This window comes from Schistocerca nitens, chromosome 6, assembly GCF_023898315.1.
Source record: "Schistocerca nitens isolate TAMUIC-IGC-003100 chromosome 6, iqSchNite1.1, whole genome shotgun sequence".
Lineage (NCBI taxonomy): Eukaryota > Metazoa > Arthropoda > Insecta > Orthoptera > Acrididae > Schistocerca > Schistocerca nitens.
In genome coordinates this window covers 552,499,443-552,521,826 of record NC_064619.1, presented here as the reverse complement: position 1 = coordinate 552,521,826, position 22,384 = coordinate 552,499,443, and positions in this window count along the sequence as shown.

Below are 22,384 nucleotides of genomic sequence, written 5' to 3'. Positions count from 1 at the left end.
CCGCATTTTCAAATTTCGTTATCATCATATTTTTAAAAAATTAATGAAATCATAACAATTTGTCCATTTTATTTCGACTGTTGAGCTCCGTGGCCGTGGATAATGATATTTCACTATAAAAATACAGCAACCAGCCACTTGGTTGCTGTATTTTTATAGTGAAATATAATGAAATCATGCCTCTCCTCAGAGCTTTAAATCGTCGTTACTCTCTCAATGTAGCGCTGTAATTGCTGCCGTTAACAAAAAACAGTTTCAGTTACAATGCACGGACTCTTTTTCTCAGCAGCCATACTTTTCAATCACGTTATGGCATGCCAAATGACAGCGTGGATGTCATATCGCTATACAGAGAGTGTACAACGCCAGTTTTTCACCTGGTGGCGAAACTGGAACCAATTTTTTCCAGCACAAATCGGTTCCGCATACCATATCTACCAGGCCTCTCTGCCATATTTAATGACAGTCCCCACTGAAACTCCTTAAGTAGCCGTCTGGTGGTAACGCGATCAGTTTCCCCACAGCACACTTCAAAAATTAAAAAAATCTTCCCCACATAAACAATGCATGAAGACCCATGAAAATAATTTGACTTCACTTTGTAATATCCTAGCATCAGTCTCCCTTTCTCGCAACACAAGCCACGAACATATAATTTCACATAACAAAAAACTTTCCTGTGCCAGAAGATCACAACAAAATCTTAATCACCCCCATTTCTAAAACACACCACTTATCATGAACTTCACAATATTCCAACCAACAGCATTTAACCACTGTGCGACAAAACATTTCACTGTACTTTCAGATCACAAATAAGAAATATTCTCCACACTAACCAAACCCCTAACCTATAATTTACAAAGCACAATAATATTCTAATGTAAGGCAAACACATGAACACATATCCTCCAAAAACTGTACTTCGCAAAGCATAATAAGACCCTAACCTAAAGCAAACACAAGAACATAAATCCTCCAAAAATTGTAAGAGGAAAAAATTCATAATAGTAGTACAATTTTCACACTAACCTTTCCTTCAAAGAAGTACAAATTAGTAACAGCACCTTCAACTTGCTACATACATTCTTGAAGTTCTTATATGATTAAGTATGTGTCTTTACTTTTATGATTAAATTTAGATCGATAAAAAAGAAAACTGGCCTCCAAAAATCAGAATACAGCGTAATTTCGGAAATTAATTTGGACAGTGGTATACAAAATCGTATTTTGTTAACTTATAAAGTTCTTGGGTATGTTATAAAACTGTCAGGGTTCAGAGTCATGGAACATGGTCGACAAAATAGTGTGTGGTGTTCGTTGTGCTGTTTAACATACACCTAATATACTATAGTTCGGTCTCTAGTGATCTACGAGAGTGGAAACACCTCATAAGATAATGCAGACTTTAAGGAAATGATAATGTCGTGCAAAAGAACACGTGTTATCGAATAAGAGATTATAGGGGTGCATCAATCAAACATGAAAATATGGATACCACACCACTCATAGATATATTAATGATGAGATGGATCATCTACCTATAGCAGAAACAAGTGCTCACTGTAACAATCAAGTTTATTACCGTAAAGTATAAACATCTGAGTTACATCTCAATTACCTGGCTAAGTGAATAAAAATTTAATAAACGAGCAAGGGACTGAAAAATTTAAACTAGACACAGGTAAAACCATGGAATAATTCGTGGATACGTCAATGTCATCAAGAGTAGTTAATGGTTAAAGAGGTGGAGGAGATTAATGATAACGTTCCGTCGACAACGAGGTCATTAGAGATTAAACACAAGCTCGGATTAGGGAAAATTGCAGAACGAAAGCGGTCATGCCATTACAAAGGAACCATCCCAGCATTTGCCGTAAGCGATTTAGGGAACACTTTCCCTTCTGAGGTGTCTAAACTGTCTTTCTGACATATGTTCCATGACTCGCTATATAATTCTGAGCTTTCTACTTCGTGTTTCAGCTGCCTCTCGGTTCCGAGAATAATTTGAGAGTGACAAGTTTCCTGGAGCGTAATAAATGTGGGAACTTCCACAATTGACATGGTACAATTTTGACAATCGATGTATCTTTTCGCTGCAGCTACTCTGATTTCGTTATCTGCGTGTCGGTTGTCGAGCGTTCATCAGAGCACCCCGCGCCTAAAACACCCCTATTTGCGCTACACAAGCGCTCCACTACCCGATTGGCTGTTTCCTTTGTGTGGTGCAACCTGACCTATCAAGAGGAGTCCTGCAAGTCTCTAGCGGTGACGCCTGTGCAGAAATCCGATGCCAAGACCGATAAAGAGTCGTCAAAGCCTGCGACTGAAACGTCCCATCCGCTCCAGACCCAATCTGTTTTGGCATTGATGCTGCAGATTGCCTTCTCTGCTTGCTCCCACGCACGATCCGAGCAGATAACGACAGACAAGGCATCCACATCTCTGATCTCTCCCCTCCCCTTCGCTGTCCCTCTCTGAAACATTGGAAGGAGGGGACTTCTGTGCAGGCTGCCGCCATACCCCACGACGGTGGTCAACCAGGGTCTTCCAGAACTACGATTCATCGCTGAACACAATACGACACCATTCACCAGCAGTCCATTCTTCCCTCACATTCTCGTCCAATCCGCCAACGGACCACTGTCACATCTGAATGCTTTATAGACTCACACATTTCGCGGTGCGACCGGCTGTCAAATAGAGACTCACAAAGAGGCCCCTATGAAACCAGGTGCTGATAACCCTTTCTCATACGACAGAGTTCTTTACAGTGATCACTCGACATATATCCCTTTTCACTCCATATATACGCCAGTTGGCTTGGTGACAGCGCTAAATACGAGCAGCATTAACTCTTAGTGTTGGTCTTTCTATTTATCACAGAAAATTGCTGCTCATTTACCCACTCACCGATGGTGTGTACGTGTAAAATGTTACATTGACTTGAGGGTTACATTGACTTCGGCACACATCTGCTGGATCCTTCATTTTTTCTGACAGGTTGTGTAAAAAGTAGACCTGTTTTTGTACAATGACTTCTGTGGCTGCGTGTGTACTATTGGGGAATTTTAAACAACGTTGGCATTGTTGGTGTCTGCTCCCGATGTTGGCCGAGTTCCTGACATCTGGACGTCTGCAATTCAGCAACTAGGTGTGAAGCAGTTTCTAATGCGTCAGCACGATATTTTGTGGTTTTATAATCATGGAGGTGAATTTTATCTTCATTTGTTCCTTACGACTACATTTTAACGTACCTCCACAACATCATTTTACCAGTGGCAGTCACTGATCCTTGAGAACAAGACTTTTGAAAGATGTCGAAACCTGGGTCAAGGAGTTTTCCGCAATGCAGAGATTTTGCTGCCCTTTTCACCTCTTCCTCACGAAATGTTTATCATCAATGTAGCAAGAATTAGTGTGTTCATACAATTTGTGCGTTTCCGATTGGTCCAAAAGCTGAGAGATAGTCACTTCACCATTCCAAAAGTACTGTCTGTTATGTAAATTTAATGTCGTTTTGTATTTATGATCCATGCTAGTCAGGGCACTGTCTGAAAATAAAGAGATATTGGTGCGAGTTTATTGTAGACTGAATACCAATTCCTTTAACGCTATTTTCCTCGATAGCTCCAGCGTGAAACTTCCGCTGCATGAAATATCAGTTGTTCTAAGACAGCTTGCACACAAGGACTTTGTTGCTTTGCTTTTGTTTCGCTGTACCTAACACACATCTTCTTTCCATTAATAAGTAGCATCTGGCGATACCATACCACTGTACGACTCTGTGACCGACATCTCACAACCTAATTTTTACTGACTGACAGCTAGCAGCCGACACGTTGTTCAGCAGCCACGACTCAGCTTTTCAGGACAGACTTCAAGCATGCTCACTTTCTCCTCCACACCTTCACCTTTGTCAACTTTGCTCTTTTAGAATTCAAAGGAACCTCCCCAAACCCTCTGTCCCACCTTAACGCCACATTACTACTACTCCTTATACGTATAATAGAGTCACAGTTACTGTTCGCCTCTTTAGTTTAGTAGTCACTGCCTTGCAGTGTCCCCGGGTTTGATTATCGGCCAGGTCGGAGATTTTCTCTGTCTGAGGATTGGATGTTGAATTGTTCAAAATAATGTTCAAATGTGTGTGAAATCTTATGGGACTTAACTGCTGTGGTCATCAGTCCCCTAGAACTTAGAACTACTTAAACCTAACTAAACTAAGGACATCACACACATCCATGCCCGAGGCAGGATTAGAATCTGCGACCGTAGCAGCAGCGCGGTCCCGGACTGAAGCGCCTAGAACCGCTCGGCCACAGCGGCAGGTTCACTGTCCTGAAACTACACTTTTACCACATTTAGTAACACGTATTTATGTGTTAATTTTAACAAGAGACGTGTTCACGGTACATCAAATATCCAGTTTTGGATTTAAGTTAGATGAATTACAAGGCCATTGAAGCACGTTGATGCTAAAACATTTCTCCACAATCTGGAAATGTCTGCAGGAACGACACAATCTTGCGCCTAAGAATTTCCAAGTATTTCGTTGAAACCATCATCCTATCAATAGGAATTAGTGCCCCAGGGCTACTTGCAGTGAAGAAACACCCCAAACAATTTTGGAAGGGTATTTTACTATCTGTTCAAGATGCTCAGGTCTGACTAACTCATCGGTGCTTTGCCTGACAACCATTGCTCTATATCCTTGCCACAGCAGAATGTGACCCATCTCTCAATATTACACGTTCCCTGTCATTGGAGGTGGTACAATTATATATTGTGATCCGTGACAATAGTTGTTTTCTTCATGACAGGTGTTAACAACTGCTTTCTTATTGGCTTTCGTACCTTCTGCCCTAAATCAAGAAGCCTACGCCGTAATCTTGGAGTCAGATTCAACTCCGGTAGCTAATAAATCTCTACTGATTGTATGTAGAGTTTCGTCAGTTCTTGGGGTGATTTTTCACGTTAGTCCATATATGCCTTTTCCCTTTGGAGACAATCAGGCACCATCACAATATGCCCTAATAAGTCTTGAAACACTCGATTTCCTCACAGCAACAACGGAGGCAAAGCTTCTTTTAGTCTTAGACGTATGTTCATGAAGAGCAAATATTTTGGCGCGCATCTCAAGTCGAATGTCCATTTTAACACAAACACAAAGTTCTCCTGTCGAGGACACAGAAAATTTACAATTCTTCATAGTCAAGGGGCAACAGTCCGCCAAGAGTCCAATAGTTGGGCGGAGATTTTGGTTATAGAGAACAAATTTCGGTTCCTTGTAAAATATAAGCGTCTCCCAGTTGCTTTGCGCTTCACTATATAAAGCCTATGACAGGACCATTCAATTCACATAAAGGGGTAAAGTATAAACATACAGAAATCATGTTGTTGTTTTGGTCTTCAGTACAGAGACTGGTTTGATGCAGCTCTCCACGCTATTCTATCCTGTGCAAGCTTCTTCATCTCCTAGTACCTACTGCAACCTACATCATTCAGAATCTGCATAGTGTATTCATCTCTTAGTCTCATTCTACTATTTTTACCCTTCGTGCTGCCCTCCAATACCAAATTGGTGATCGCTTGACGCCTCAGAATATGTCCTACCAACCGATCCCTTCTTCTAGTCAAGTTGTGCCACAAATTTCTCTTCTCCCCAATCCTATTCAATACCTCCTCATTAATTATGTGATCTACCCATCTAATCTTCAGCATTCTTTTGTAGAACCACATTTCGAAAGCTTCTATTCTATTTTTGTCTAAACTATGTATCGTCCACGTTTCACTTCCATACATGGCTACACTCCATACAAATACTTTCAGAAACGACTTCCTGACATTTAAATCTATACTCGATGTTAACAACTTTTTCGTCTTCAGAAACGCTTTCCTTGCCATTGCCAGTCTACATTTTATAGCCTCTCTACTTCGAAGATCATCAGTTATTTTGCCGCCCAAGTAGCAATTCTCATTTATTACTTTAAGCGCCTCATTTCCTAATCTAATACCCTCAGCACCACCCGATTTACTTCGACTACATTCCATTATCCTCGTTTTGCTTATGTTGATGTTTATCTAATATCCTCCTTTCAAGACACTGTCCATTCCGTTCAATTGCTCTACCAAGTCCTTTGCTGTCTCTGACAGAATTACAATGTCATCGGCGAAACTCAAAGTTTTTATTTCTTCTCCATAGATTTTAATACCTACTCCGAATGTTTCTTTTGTTTACTTTACACTGAAATCATAAGACTGTAGAATAATTACTACAAATACATTCGTCTTCGTCTTTAATTAGAATTTATCACGTCTAGAACAGTCCCTGCTGTAATCAATATTTGGCAAATTTATTTTATTTAGCTTTAAGGCAGGAAACCCTCCCTGTCGACGCAGTCGTCGGTTGCCTGACAGAGGGGAGAAGGGGTGGGAGAAGCTGTGTGACCCACATATGTATGTGTGAACCGTCTACGCTATGTTCTGCGTGAAGTCGTATTTTAACTGCCTGTGTGTAGTATTTTCTGAATCATTAAGTGGGGACTGGTCCAGTATCTGCCTAAACGAGCGTCGGAAACGAATTAAAAGCCACACTCGGACTAGCGTTTACACTAGCCACAACCGTTAACCCGCGGCGCGGATTTGATGAAGGTCTGACTCACCACGTTGTCTCGCAAGCTAGCGTGATACGCTGTACGAGCATGCAAACATGCATTTAGGAAACTGTTTTACAACTTGGAGTCGAATAATGAAAGAAGTTGCTCCTTGTATGCAAGGAACATATGATACACGAGATCTCCCAGCATTGTCAACTTAGATCCGCTATATCTTCCTGATATAGATGCGCTATTTGTTCCTTAAATGGAGCAAAGAGGTTTCACATAAAACCTCAAGTGCTGAATACGTATTTCCATAATTTCAAAAAAATGCAACAAATGATAAAATATTACAATGTAAGTGTGAGGGGACTTCAATAAGTAACGCTTCACATGTGTCTTTTTCTTTTCTTTTTTCATCAAAATCCCCACTCCATGTGACAGCCTTACGGCATCTTAGAGGGAGGGTGTTTGTTACCGCATGGTACCTATCTACTGCTCAATGTCGGAACTGACGTCTTGCTCCAACGGTAACCTACCCCTCATGCACGCACTGCTTGCCGTGCAGTGAATCCTTCATGGAAAACAGAATGTGCGAGATCCGGGCTATAGGTTGGATGAGGAGGTGCAGTCCGATGAAGTTTTCTCAGCTCCTCTAGAGTGTGCAAGCTTGGGTGAGGCCTTGCTTTGTCACGGAGAAAGACGCGCAATCAATTACACACACATGGCCCTTCGTAAAGCGGCGAGGAACTCAGGAGACACTCACCTTTGTTTAACCCAATAGGTGGACGAATGTGTCAGCACTGCTAACAGAGACTTCCAGTTGCGCAGCGAGGTGTTTGATTCTGATCCATGTGTCACATCGAATGAGAGTGTCCACACGTTTCAACGTTGGAGGAGTTAAAGCTGTATGCGTTCGGCCAGGTCTGCACGGCCTTGTGGCGAAGATGGCAGAAGCCTTGCCTACGGCTCATCATGTTTTTGTTCAGTGCCAGATCTCCGTAGACATTTTGGAAGCGCCCATGAATATCTGTGATTCTCTGGTCTACCATAAGAAAGTCAATGACACTCTCTGTTTGGAAAGCACCTCCTTTACAGACGTCATTTTGAAGGTTACGTATAGCACCGCCACCAATCGGACTGAAGCTGAGATATTTCGCGATGTTCCACAAAACATTCTGCATTTTATGAACCGAAATTGGCCGAGAAAATAATGTGTTGCATTACTTACTGACCCTCCCTTGCACATTAAGAGATGGCTTGCGTCTTACCTTTACGCGTGAAGCATAATTGCTTCCGACGTTGTGTGACATCTCTTGCCTCCTTCACTACGTGATATGATGAAAACCCCTGTGCACAGTACGTACTAGACCTATTTCACTATTGCCCGTAAATTGGTCTTCACTGTTTGAAAATCATGGTTTAGATATATTGCATTTCAGCAGTTCGAGCGAAGGTTTAAGCTCTGTTGTCCGCAAAAAAAGTAATAAGTAAATAAATAAATAAATAATTTACTTAGTTTTCTTCGCTGCGTTGTTTTCTTATATAAATGGAACAAATGTTAATCGTGAGTGGTTTCGGCTGTCAGTGGTCATTTTTGGAACACTTTTTTGATGTCGGAGCAGCCATTCTCAGCGACGAATATCACGTGTTATATACTAAACAACGAATGGCGATCTGAAGATCACTTATATCATTTTGCATTCATGGTTGGAAGAAGTGAATTTTTAAATTATTTGTAGTGTTGAAATATTTATTTCATATATGAAAATAAAGTAATTGATAGTTATTCGGTAAATATAAATATTTTATAACGTAGAGTAGGTACTTCATATCAATCCTAAAAAAAAGGAAGAAAAGAAAAAAAAACTGGATTCGTTATTTTGTTGGCTAGTATTAACAACAGACTTCATAAAGGTGTACTGATGTGTCAGTAGGATACAGAAGCTGAAAACATCCCTTAGCACACTCTTAGCAAATATCTACACATTTTCAATAATGTGCGCCTCCACAAAAAAGTTAAATTGTTCAATTGTGTGTGAAATCTTATGGGACTTAACTGCTAAGGTCGTCAGTTCCTAAGCTTACACACTACTTAACCTAAATTATCTTAAGGACAAACACAAACACTCATGCCCAAAGGAGGGCTCGAACCTCCGCCAGGACCAGACGCACAGTCCATGACGGCAGCGCCCTAGATCGCTCGGCAAATACTGCGCGCCAAAAAGTTAAGAATGAAAATTTCGTTAATTGTCGTTTACTTTGAATACAACATACTGTTTAAAGCGATACTGACGTGTAAGTAAGGTCATCAGCCTGAAGATACTGGATACGACATTCATTATGGAAAGTGACAGCACTACTAACACTTAAACTTTTGGTTTAAATTAAACTGAAAAATTTAAAACATCGAAGGAACCTGATAGAAAAATTCATAAAAAAACAACAAATATTCTCTCATAATCTTAAAATGTAATATAACAAACTGAATTACAATATTTTCAAAAGCTAGGCCTGACAATACCCTCCCCCAAGGTATGACCAGTCATTGGCTAATATTAACAGAGATTTATTAAAGTTCATTATCATGAAGATTCTTGACGTTATCTTTGTGTAATTTATTGCTGAAGGACAATTATATCTGCTAAATGTTCATTAATTGTGATGGAGAGTTACTGAACATGTGTTTGCTAGGCATCCGGTAATTAGATAGTACTCCATTTAGACTATGTTCATTAATTGTGATGGAGAGTTACTGAACATGTGTTTGCTAGGCATCCGCTAATTAGGTAGTACTCCATTTAGACTTTGTTCATTAATTGTGATGGAGAGTTACTGAACATGTGTTTGCTAGGCATCCGGTAATTAGGTAGTACTCCATTTAGACTATGCTCATTAATTGTGATGGAGAGTTACTGAACATGTGTTTGCTAGGCATCCGGTAATTAGGTAGTACTCCATTAGTCGCCTACTAAAGTCTCCTTCGTATTAAGCTGAACAGTAATTCCGATGGTTCTGCTTAATTTAAGCATTTGAGCCTCGTCTAAGTAAGCCCTGATGTTGTAACTCGTCTTTACTGCCAATGAGGAGCATTCTGCTTTTCGTTTCTATCTTACGTTATTTAGGTACTTTTTTAACCTTTTTACGGACAGTGTATTTCTCAGAAATGAAATACTGATTTTAGTATGGGCATGAAGAAGTAAATTTATTATGCGTAGATATCTGCTCCATCGAAATGGTACGCCTCTGATTGCGTAGAATATTGTTTTTTGTTAAATGTAAGAAGAATTTTACTACGTAAGTATATCTGTTAGGTTTCGTAGTACACGTGCGCCTTATGATTATGTAGATTTCTGATAAGGTCACGAGTTCACTAAATTACAAAATTATCGGTCGCCAACTGTCAAGTTTTTCGTTTAATTCAACAAATATTTTCTTCCTATTTCGAAAGCTCAATTAATAAAGCTACTGTGATTGTCTGCTTGTACCCACGCAATTCTTCTCATTTCAAAGTATTTTAGATTCAGAGTTTTTGAAATTCTATCGGGCAGATTTAAGAAAGATATCAATGTATGTTAAGTCTAATTGTATTTGTCATTGCCTTAAATAGTCAAGTGCTATACACTTTACTTGTAGCCAGTAGGGGTAGCTGACTAAGTTCTGACATATTAAAGAGTTGCTTTACAAACAACTGCCAGCAAGGCTTCCTTTTGTAGCGGGGGAGGGGGGAGGGATTACCTGTTCCGGTATTTCCGTGACCCATGACAGTTATTGGAGACCTCCCTAAAACCTCTTTCGGAAATGAGAATTGGATGTGTTTTTAATTAATTTCTGGGGCATTTTTCCCGCTGACACAGGAAAAAAAAAATATTTGTGTATTTTGTTTGTGTGTGTGTGTGTGTGTGTGTGTGTGTGTGTGTGTGTGTACGAAGAATCTGCGATCAGGTGTTAATGTATCATCAGTATGGCTGACTTCAGGAAGCCAGTTCTCCCATGTTTTAATTTATCCTGTGCTATACATTAGTTACGATTTTAATATCACATTTCAACATGAACAAGGCTGACAATTTTACATTCAGTATGATTGGGGGGGGGGGGGGGGGCATCGATAAGTAAATGTGAGTGAGACTAGGAGATAATGATTTTAAGTGAATCTGAATTTTATGCATTTTTTACTTTTATTTCTTTGAACCAAGTTCGTCTGAGATTTTATTACCAGGGATTTTAATAACCTCGATGTTATACTACTTAAAACTACAAACACCTTTTAACTTTCCGGTTATATTACATGTCGCCATCTTCGATCATTTCAGTTACGTTGTTATATCAAACTAGTTGTGACTGTATTTGTGTTGTTACAGTTTATCATTAGAATTAATTAGGTGTGCAGGAGCTGACATTATTCGCAGCACGCTGCTCATACAGCCCTTAAAATTGGGATTTATTTTCGAATATGCTAGGTACATGATTCCACGGTCTCTATCATTTAGCGAGGGGTTATGGTACACATTTGTTTACACTGAATTTTACTGACACTCTTGACAACACTTCCATGATGCATTTTTGCTTGCAGTAAAAGCACGCATCTTGCACATATTGCCAGCAGGGAGGATAATCTTCGGAAAACACTCAGCAACGCGATGACGAAATTTCCTGGATACTATCGACCCGTACTGCTGTAGAGAGTTTTTCAGTTCACGGAGGAAAGATATAAATAAGAGAGAAACCACAGACCGGAAACTTTGTTGCATATTAAAACAGGACAGGCTACGGAATTATCCTTCGTTTTATAAGAAAGTGTGTTATGTTACATAGAATAATTCGTGTGGAAAATGTCATAGCAACTGCTGCACGATCTGCATCGGGTTGCTGACACAAGTTACATTAAAAATAACGCTCCTGAAGTTGAGGCACGTCGCGATCGATAGCGAGCTAGCTGCCAAAACAGAAAGGCTCGTCTCCGTATGCCACGGTGAAGTCACAGTTTCAGCGATAGTAAAAAGTGGCATTTAGCCTTCTGATTGACAGCAGTTATACAGGGTGTTACAAAACGGTACGGCCAAACTTGCAGGAAACATTCCTCACACACAAAGAAAGAAAATGTGTTATGTGGACATGATCCGGAAACGCTTACTTTCCATGTTAGATCTCATTTTATTACTTCTCTTCAAATCACATTAATCATGGAATGGAAACACACAGCAACAGAACGTACCAGCGTGACTTCAAACACTTTGTTACAGGAAATGTTCAAAATGTCCTCCGTTAGCGAGGATACATGCATCCACCCTCCGTCGCATGGAATCCCTGATGCGCTGATGCAGCCCTGGAGAATGGCGTATTGTATCACAGCCGTCCACAATACGAGCACGAAGAGTCTCTACATTTGGTACCGGGGTTGCGTAGACAAGAGTTTTCCAATGCCCCCATAAATGAAAGTCAAGAGGGTTGAGGTCGGGAGAGCGTGGAGGCCGTGGAATTGGTCCGCCTCTACCAATCAATCGGTCACCGAATCTGTTGTTGAGAAGCGTACGAACACTTCGACTGAAATGTGTAGGAGCTCCATCGTGCATGAACCACATGTTGTGTCGTACTTGTAAAGGCACATGTTCTAGCAGCACAGGTAGAGTATCCCATATCAAATCATGATAAGGTGCTCCATTGAGCGTAGGTGGAAGAACATGGGGCCCAATCAAGACATCACCTGCCCAAACGTTCACAGAAAATCTATGTTGATGACGTGATTGCACAATTGCGTGCGGATTCTCGTCAGCCCACACATGTTGATTGTGATAATTTACTATTTGGTCACGTTGGAATGAAGCCTCATCCGTAAAGAGAACATTTGCACTGAAATGAGGATTGACACATTGTTGGATGAACCATTCGCAGAAGTGTACCCGTTGAGGCCAATCAGCTGCTGATAGTGCCTGCACACGCTGTACATGGTACGGAAACAACTGGTTCTCCCGTAGCACTCTCCATACAGTGACGTGGTCAACGTTACCTTGTACAGCAGCAACTTCTCTGACGCTGACATTAGGGTTATCGTCAACTGCACGAAGAATTGCCTCGTCCATTGCAGGTGTCCTCGTCGTTCTAGGTCTTCCCCAGTCGCGAGTCATAGGCTGGAATGTTCCGTGCTCCCTAAGACGCCGATCAATTGCTTCGAACGTCTTCTTGTCGGGACACGTTCGGTCGTGAAATCTGTCTCGATACATACGTACCGCGCCACGGCTATTGCCCCGTGCTAATCCATACATCAAATGGGCATCTGCCAACTCCGCATTTGTAAGCATTGCACTGACTGCAAAACCCCGTTCGTGATGAACACTGACCTGCTGATGCTACGTACTGATGTACTTGATGCTAGTACTGTAGAGCAATGAGTCGCATGTCAATACAAGCACCGAAGTCAACATTACCTTCCTTCAATTGGGCCAACTGGCGGTGAATCGAAGAAGTACAGTACATACTGACGAAACTAAAATGAGGTCTAACATGGAAATTAAGCTTTTCCGGACACATGTCCACATAACATCTTTTCTTTATTTGTGTGTGAGGAAAGTTTCTTTGAAGTTTGGCCGTACCTTTTTGTAACACCCTGTATACTGGAACGATAAGCAAGATACTCGTCTTTTAGAGTCCGTATATTAGAAACAGCATTACGAAAGTAACCGATGGTGTTGCAGTTTGTAACATACTGAAAAACACACAAACACACACACGAGCACTTGTGGCTGTATATTGTAACATATCATCCACAACGTGACTTTGATCTGTAGCTGGAACTGTGCACTCTTCTTATGTTTGTAAAGATGATCTCCTTACCTTGACAACCACGTAAATATCGGCGCTGTAGCTAGAGACTGCTTTAGAATAAGTTAATTTGCAATGCACTTGAAAGAAGATAATAATTAGGCTTCCTTTGCTTCATCCCCTTCTTTTACTGAACTAGGCCTGTTTCATCTTCAAGAATTAACATTCTAACTATTTTTCATACTGGTTTAGAATGTAACGCTGACTTAGGACAGTGTATGTTCTCGATTATGAGTATGTGACAGTAAGACATATTATGTTATTTATTTACGACGTATTCCTTAGAATGGACTAGAGATGTTTGAGGAGACCAGTGACCTATGGAGCTAGTAACTAAATAATGAAATTCGGTTTCGGCACATGCTTCTATTGTTACACTAGTGACATAACAACATGGCAATGTTTGTGTTTCAGTTTCCAGTCGTTTTGTGGAAGTCTTGATTACCTTCTTAGTGGATCACAGTAGCGGATTAGCGAGAATCGCGATCTCGAGGTTGGATGTTTGTGGGAGATTTTGGTTGCTACAGGTACGCCTTCCACATTATAACTCCCTCATTCTCACATTTTAAGCTATGTGATGTCATCCACCATAGGCTTTCGACAAATGTTTATGCTTATAACTTTTAACATGCATTTCGAAGGAAGGAAGAAAGGAAGTTCTAATGGCTCTGAGTACTATGGGACTTAACGTCTGAGGTCATCAGTCCCCTAGAACTTAGAACTACTTAAACCTAACCGGCCGACGAAGAAAGGAAGTTTGGGTTTAACGTCCCGTCGACATGGAGGTCATTACAGACGGAACACAAGCTCAGGTTGTGTCAAGGAAGGGGAAGGAAATCGGCAGTGCCGTTTCAAATAAAACATCGCGGCATTTGCCTGGAGAGATTTAGGTACATCAGTGAAAACCTAAATCAGGATGGCCGGACGCGGGTGTCAACCGCGTTCCTACAGAAGGCGAGTCCAGAGTGCTAACCACTGCGCCACCTCGCTCGGTATGCGTTTCGAGAAACATTTACATAACTTGGCTATTATAACCTAATCTTAAAACACAACGATAAATGTTTTCATATACACTGATGAACTAAAACGTTATGATCATCTGCTTGATAGCTTGTTTTTTCGTCACTGTTTCTGCGTGTCACGCATCCGACTGTTTGTTGGTAGGTTTGTGGAGGTATGTGGCATTAGACGTCGTCGCACAGGTCGTGTAATTCGCATAAATAACGGCCGCTGATATGGGTTCTTGATGATCACACCGCCAGCGGTCCAGTTTGGTTCCAGAGGATCTGGTCGCCGGGACTTCAACGTGAGCTCACTTTAATGTTCCTGAAACCAGGCTGTAGCAGGGGTCTAGCTCCGAGACACGGACAATTATACTGGTGAAAGATGTCATCGCTGTCGGGGAAGGAAAATGTACACCGTACCATAGTATTGCTCCCACCAGCCTGCGTCTTACGCTCACTGCACGTTTCGAGCCTCGATGACGACTTTTATGGAGACGAACATCGACCTAGTGTAGCAAACATACACTCCTGGAAATGGAAAAAAGAACACATTGACACCGGTGTGTCAGACCCACCATACTTGCTCCGGACACTGCGAGAGGGCTGTACAAGCAATGATCACACCAGGACCCGCGGTGTTGGCCGTCGAATGGCGCTAGCTGCGCAGCATTTGTGCACCGCCGCCGTCAGTGTGAGCCAGTTTGCCGTGGCATACGGAGCTCCATCGCAGTCTTTAACACTGGTAGCATGCCGCGACAGCGTGGACGTGAACCGTATGTGCAGTTGACGGACTTTGAGCGAGGGCGTATAGTGGGCATGCGGGAGGCCGGGTGGACGTACCGCCGAATTGCTCATCACGTGGGGCGTGAGGTCTCCACAGTACATCGATGTTGTCGCCAGTGGTCGGCGGAAGGTGCACGTGCCCGTCGACCTGGGACCGGACCGCAGCGACGCACGGATGCACGCCAAGACCGTAGGATCCTACGCAGTGCCGTAGGGGACCGCACCGCCACTTCCCAGCAAATTAGGGACACTGTTGCTCCTGGGGTATCGGCGAGGACCATTCGCAACCGTCTCCATGAAGCTGGGCTACGGTCCCGCACACCGTTAGGCCGTCTTCCGCTCACGCCCCAACATCGTGCAGCCCGCCTCCAGTGGTGTCGCGACAGGCGTGAATGGAGGGACGAATGGAGACGTGTCGTCTTCAGCGATGAGAGTCGCTTCTGCCTTGGTGCCAATGATGGTCGTATGCGTGTTTGGCGCCGTGCAGGTGAGCGCCACAATCAGGACTGCATACGACCGAGGCACACAGGGCCAACACCCGGCATCATGGTGTAGGGAGCGATCTCCTACACTGGCCGTACACCACTGGTGATCGTCGAGGGGACACTGAATAGTACACGGTACATCCAAACCGTCATCGAACCCATCGTTCTACCATTCCTAGACCGGCAAGGGAACTTGCTGTTCCAACAGGACAATGCATGTCCGCATGTATCCCGTGCCACCCAACGTGCTCTAGAAGGTGTAAGTCAACTACCCTGGCCAGCAAGATCTCCGGATCTGTCCCCCATTGAGCATGTTTGGGACTGGATGAAGCGTCGTCTCACGCGGTCTGCACGCCCAGCACGAACGCTGGTCCAACTGAGGCGCCAGGTGGAAATGGCATGGCAAGCCGTTCCACAGGACTACATCCAGCATCTCTACGATCGTCTCCATGGGAGAATAGCAGCCTGCATTGCTGCGAAAGGTGGATATACACTGTACTAGTGCCGACATTGTGCATGCTCTGTTGCCTGTGTCTATGTGCCTGTGGTTCTGTCAGTGTGATCATGTGATGTATCTGACCCCAGGAATGTGTCAATAAAGTTTCCCCTTCCTGGGACAATGAATTCACGGTGTTCTTATTTCAATTTCCAGGAGTGTATGAATCATGCGAAGATCCGACAAGTTTCCTTTGATCGAGGGTCGAATCCCAATGGTCACTTGTCAACTGCGATTGTAATTCGTGATGTCATTGGATCAGCATGTGATCAAGTAGGGATGGTCTACTGCAGACCTCCATGTTCGACAACGTGAGATGAACGGAGTGCTCCGACGCAGTTGTGTTTGCCCAAGCACTCTTTCGGCAGAGAAGCCACACATCACTAGCTATCCTACATTACACTGCAGGCAAGCCTCCGAACCGCACGTACTGTGAATAGTCGTGGACATCCAATCATTTAACGCCTATTAGTAGTTTCACAGTCGTTCTACCTCTCACGACAGTAGCAAGTGAACATTCGACCGGCTTTGTCGTTTTCGAGATACTCGTTCACAGGCTTTGCGTAATAATAACCTGTCCTTTGATAAATTCGCTTATCTCGAACGGTTTAAACATTTGTAGCCCTTATCTCTGCTAAGATGATACCCATCCGTCTCCATTGCGCTTATATAGTGTTTATAGTGCGTCACGTGTCAGCAACATTACCAGGCGGCATCCAATGTCGCTGTAGGCAATGGTCATAATGTTTTTTTTTGCTGTTCAGTGTAAATAACATCTCTGCTTTACTGAAGACGGTCTTATGGCAGCCCCCCCCCCCCTCACGAACCATGGACCTTGCCGTTGGTGGGGTGGCTTGCGTGCCTCAGCGATACAGATGGCCGTACCGTAGGTGCAACCACAACGGAGGAGTATCTGTTGAGATGCCAGACAAACGTGTGGTTCCTGAAGAGGGGCAGCAGCTTTTCAGTAGTTGCAGGGGCACTAGTCTGGATCATTGACTGATCTAGCCTTGTAACACTAACCAAAACGGCCTTGCTGTACTGGTACTGCGAACAGCTGAAAGCTAGGAGAAACTACAGCCGTAATTTTTCCCGAGGGCATGCAGCTTTACTGTATGGTTAAATGATGATGGCGTCCTTTTGGGTAAAATATTCCGGAGGTAATATAGTCCCCCATTCGGATCTCCGGGCGGGGACTACTGAAGAGGACGTCGTTATCAGGAGAAAGAAAACTGGCAATCTACGGATCGGAGCGTGGAATGTCAGATCCCTTAATCGGGCAGGTAGGTTAGAAAATTTAAAAAGCAAAATGGATAGGTTAAAGTTAGATATAGTGGGAATTAGTGAAGTTCGGTGGCAGGAGGAACAAGACTTTTGGTCAGGTGAATACAGGGTTATAAATACAAAATCAAATAGAGGTAATGCAGGAGTAGGTTTAATAATGAATAAAAAAGTAGGAGTGCGGGTTAGCTACTACAAACAGCAAAGTGAACGCATTATTGTGGCAGATAGACACGAAGCCCATGCCTTCTACAGTAGTATAAGTTTATATGCCAACTAGATCTGCAGAGGATGAAGAAATTGATGAAATGTATGATGAGCTAAAAGAAATTCTTCAGGTAGTGAAGGGAGACGAAAATTTAATAGTCATGGGTGACTGGAACTCGAGAGCAGGAAAAGGGAGAGAAGGAAACATAGTAGGTGAATATGGATTGGGGGGATGAAATGAAAGAGGAAGCTCGCTGGTAGAATTTTGCACAGAGCATAATTTAATCATAGCTAACACTTGGTTCAAGAATTATAAAAGAAGGTTGTATACATGGAAGAATCCTGGAGATACTAATAGGTATCCGATAGATTATATAATGGTAAGACCGAGATTTAGGAACCAAGTTTTAAATTGTAAGACGTTTCCAGGGGCAGAAGTGGACTCTGACTACAATCTGTTGGTTATGAACTATAGATTAAAACTGAAGATACTGCAAAAAGGTGTAAATTTAAGGAGATGGGACCTGGATAAACTGACTAAACCACAGGTTGTACAGAGTTACAGGGAGAGCATAAGGGAACAATTGACAGGAATGGGGGAAGGAAATACAGTAGAAGAAGAATGGGTAGCTCTGAGGGATGGAGTAGTGAAAGCAACAGAGGATCAAGTAAGTAAAAAGACGAGGGCTAGTAGAAATCCTTGAGTAACAGAAGAAATATTGAATTTAATTGATGAAAGGAGAAAATATAAAAACGCAGTAAATGAAACAGGCAAAATGGAATACAAACATCTCAAAAATGAGGTCGACAGGAAGTGCAAAATGGCGAAGCAGGGATGGCTAGAGGACAAATGTAAGGATGTAGAGGCTTATCTCACTAGGGGCAAGATAGATACTGCCTACAGGAAAATTAAAGATGCATTTGGAGAAAAGAGAACCATTTCTATGAATATCAAGAACTCAGATGGTAACTCAGATCTAAGCAAAGAAGGGAAAGCAGAAAGGTGGAAGGAGTATATAGAGGGTCTATACAAGGGCGATGTACTTGAGGACAATATTATGGAAATGGAAAAGGATGTAGATGAAGATGAAATGGGAGATACGATACTGCGTGAAGAGTGACAGAGTACTGAAAGACCTGAGTCGAAACAAGGCCCCGGGAGTAGACAACCATCCTTTAGAACTATTGACGGCCTTGGGAGAGCCAGTCCTGACAAAACTCTACCATCTGGTGAGCAAGATGTATGAGACAGGTGAAATACCCTCAGACTTCAAGAAGAACATAGTAATTACAATCCTAAAGAAAGCAGGTATTGACAGATGTGAAAATTACCGAACTATCAGATTAATACGTCACAGCTGCAAAATACTAACGCGAATTCTTTACAGATGAATGGAAAAACTGGTAGAAGCCGACTTCGGGGAAGATCAGTTTGGATTCCGTAGAAATGTGGGAACACGTGAGGCAATACTGACCTTACGACTTGTCTTAAAGGAAAGATTAAGGAAAGGCAAACCTACGTTTCTAGCATTTATAGGCTTAGAGAAGGCTTTTGACAATGTTGATTGGAATACTCTCTTTCTAATTCTAAAGGTGGCAGGGGTAAAATACAGGGAGCGAAAGGCTATTTACAGTTTGTACAGAAACCAGATGGCAGTTATAAGAGTCGAGAGGCACGAAAGGGAAGCAGTGGTTGGGAAGGGAGTGAGACAGGGTTGTAGCCACACCCCGATGTTATTCAATCTGTATATTGAGCAAGCAGTAAAGGAAACAAAAGAAAAAATTGGTGTAGGTATTAAAATCCATGGAGAAGAAATAAAAAGTTTGAGGTTTGCCGATGACATTGTAATTCTGTCAGAGACAGCAAAGGACTTGCAAGAGCAGTTGAACGGAATGGACAGTGGCTTGAAAGGAGGATATAACATGAACATCAACAAAAGCAAAACGAGGATAATGGAATGTAGTCGAATTAAGTCGGGTGATGCTGAGGGAATTAGATTAGGAAATGAGACACTTAAAGTAGAAAAGGAGTTTTGCTATTTGGGGAGCAAAATACCTGATGATGGTCGAAGTATAGAGGATATAAAATGTAGACTGGCAATGGCAAGGAAATCTTTTCTGAAGAAGAGAAATTTGTTAACATCGAGTATAGATTTAAGGGTCAGGAAGTCGTTTCTGAAAGTATTTGTATAGAGTGTAGCCATGTATGGAAGTGAAACATGGACGATAAATAGTTTGGACAAGAAGAGAACAGAAGATTTCGAAATGTGGTGCTACAGAAGAATGCTGAAGATTAGATGGGTAGATCACATAACTAATGAGGAGGTACTGAATAGAACTGGGGAGAGGAGGAGTTTGTGGCACAACTTCACAAGAAGAAGGGACTGGTTGGTAGGATTTGTGCTGAGGCATCAGGGGATCACAAATTTAGCATTCGAGGGCAGTGTGGAGGGTACAAATCGTAGAGGGGAGACCAAGAGATCAGTACACTAAGATTCAGAAGGATGTAGGTTGCAGTAAGTACTGGGAGATGAAGAAGCTTGCACAGGATAGAGTAGCATGGAGAGCTGCATCAAACCAGTCTCAGGACTGATGACCACAATAACAACAACTTATGGCAGAGTATTATTTAACGGAACTGTAGCTTTCTTAGTAATGCATGCAATTTAAGGTCGAGAAGACAGGTTTTTAAGGGAGAATTCAAATTTAAAGGTTGTTCAGCTCTTGTTGAGCTCAGTAATGTAAATCTTAGTAACATTTAAGTGATACGGTAAGTAAATTCCATTTATATCGATATATTGAGATATAATTGATGATATTTACTTCCATTCGGTAAAAACTACCGATATTGTCATATAATACTTAATGGGAAAAAAATATCTCTGGCTAGCGCCGAAATATTGTGTATCCCTGTTTAAATCAGTTCTTACTCTCCAAGAGACTCTGCTGTAGATCAATGGATTTCGTCCACCTTGTTTTTATTTTTAGATTTCATGTCTGGCTCCTACTGAGACGCTGGTAAAATACCAGTAACCTGTTCTTACCGAAGTAAATCATTCTTTGTCATCAAATTTCTTTGGATGTGTTATGCGATGGAAGGCAGATCGTGGAATATATGGTCTTCAGTTTTGTAGTTTGTTAATCGTCAACGTCAAGAAGTCCATTATTGAGAAAGTACACTATTGAAATGGTAGGGTACTTTCCATATTTCCATTTAGACTTTTTCTATCATTTTTTCTGCATGCTGTTGCTGCAGCTGTCTACAGCAATATTTGGTACTTATTGTGCTAGGTCTGTAATATACTTTTACTAGATGAAGAATTACTTTGGTGTTCCAAAGATCAATACCCATAAACTTTCAAACGTATTAAATGGATATCCTTTCTTTGATGCTGGCTCATTAGTTCCAAAGACTGCTTTGATTTCGGGAGGAAAGCTGGTTATCAAGGCCACAAACCAATCGAAAAAATTCGTTGTATTGTCCTAACCTGGTAAAAAACCTCACTCCGCTATTTCTTGTAGCCAATATACTAAACTGACTTTTTATCTTCGGTCCTGATTTATGGTGTCAAGACTGTTTTGATTGCAGTTCCGGGATGCAGTTGGTTACTATGCCAGTAAACTAATCGGAAAAACTATCTGAATTCTTCTTAAAACTACATTCACATCGTGATAAATTGGATTCCACGATTCTGTCAGCTTTCTACGGTTTCGGCTCCCGTTATAAATAAGGGAATGAATCTGTCGAGTAAGATATACAGGACCCTTCGTTCTGACGGAAGGACTGCGTCAGCAGTTTCATTGAATCGTCGAAAATCATATTCTGTATAATATTGATACTTATATCTGTGGCTCTATTTCTGCGAATTCTACACATAGTTCTGCTGACATTTCCTAGGCCATGAGCTAAATGTTAAATATGACATAACAAAGTCCTTATTAATCGCCATTAATTATGTATAAGTTTCGATTAGAGAAAATCATTGTAGTTATTGAATTTTGTGGTATTTCACAAGATGTTGATTTATAATAGCCAATATGTCCACTTATAATCTGTCATCTAAAGACATTTATTGATAATACATAAAATATCCTTGTAGCACAATCTGATAACGGTAGAACAGCGAAGTCATCGATAGAAAACATGAATAAGTCCAGCCAGAATCAGAGTCCAATTCGTAGGCATTTCCGTAGCAAAATGGCATCAATTTGATTTAAGGAGACTAGATCTACTCGGTCTGAGCAGACCATCCTTACAGAGCACTGCGGTTCGGGTCCTTGTACCGCTTAATGAAGTTTCCAGTCAGGGCAAAAATAAATGTCGGTGGCGGCGCTCGTATCACCTTGACTGGCGAAGCTCAGCGGTCAAAACAACTTCGGCACTTTCTCTGTCGGGAAGGTCACAATATGTGACCAGACGTGACACGGCCAAAAAAATGCCGAATCCACTTAGTACTTGGAGAGAGGACAGTTGCACAGTAGCAATTAATAATTGTTTGAGATGAATTTTTATGCTAATGTTTCATATTTTTCTACACTGTTTCTGCAGGGCTCGTTTGGGGACTTCCGCTAAAAATTATAACTATACCTCCCGCAACCATCACAAATTTTTCTATTCACTTGTCGTTCAAAGTCGGATATTGTAGTACAACATCCGATTTTCTGGAATTCGAACCGGGGCTGCTTATTTCCCTTTGTAATAATGTGACG